This window comes from Microtus ochrogaster, chromosome 7 (genome assembly GCF_000317375.1).
Source record: "Microtus ochrogaster isolate Prairie Vole_2 chromosome 7, MicOch1.0, whole genome shotgun sequence".
NCBI classification, from domain to species: Eukaryota; Metazoa; Chordata; class Mammalia; order Rodentia; family Cricetidae; genus Microtus; species Microtus ochrogaster.
In genome coordinates, this window is record NC_022014.1 from 73,140,153 (window position 1) to 73,140,436 (window position 284).

General features: G+C 58.1%; 1 protein-coding gene across 1 annotated transcript in view; it reads right to left on the reverse strand.

Moving 5' to 3' along the window:
• The window catches only part of Abca6 (ATP binding cassette subfamily A member 6), a 62,859-nt gene that overhangs the window by 7,708 nt on the left and 54,867 nt on the right, over positions 1-284 (reverse strand). The gene's annotated exons all lie outside the window — the stretch shown is intronic.

The window sequence follows — 284 nt, forward strand, 5'->3', positions numbered from 1 at the left end:
ACACACTCTGCTATACACACTCCCTCTGCTGTACACACCCCTTCATCTGCCGTACACACCCCCTCTGCTGTACACACCACCTCTGCTGTACACACCACCTCTGCTGTACACCCCCCACCGTACACACCCCCCTCTGCTGTACACCTCCCCACTGTACACCCACACACCCCACTGTACACACACCCCCTCTGCTGTACACACCCCTTCATCTGCTGTACACACCCCCTCTGCTATACACACCCCCTCTGCTGTACACCCCCCACAGTACACACACACCCTCTGCT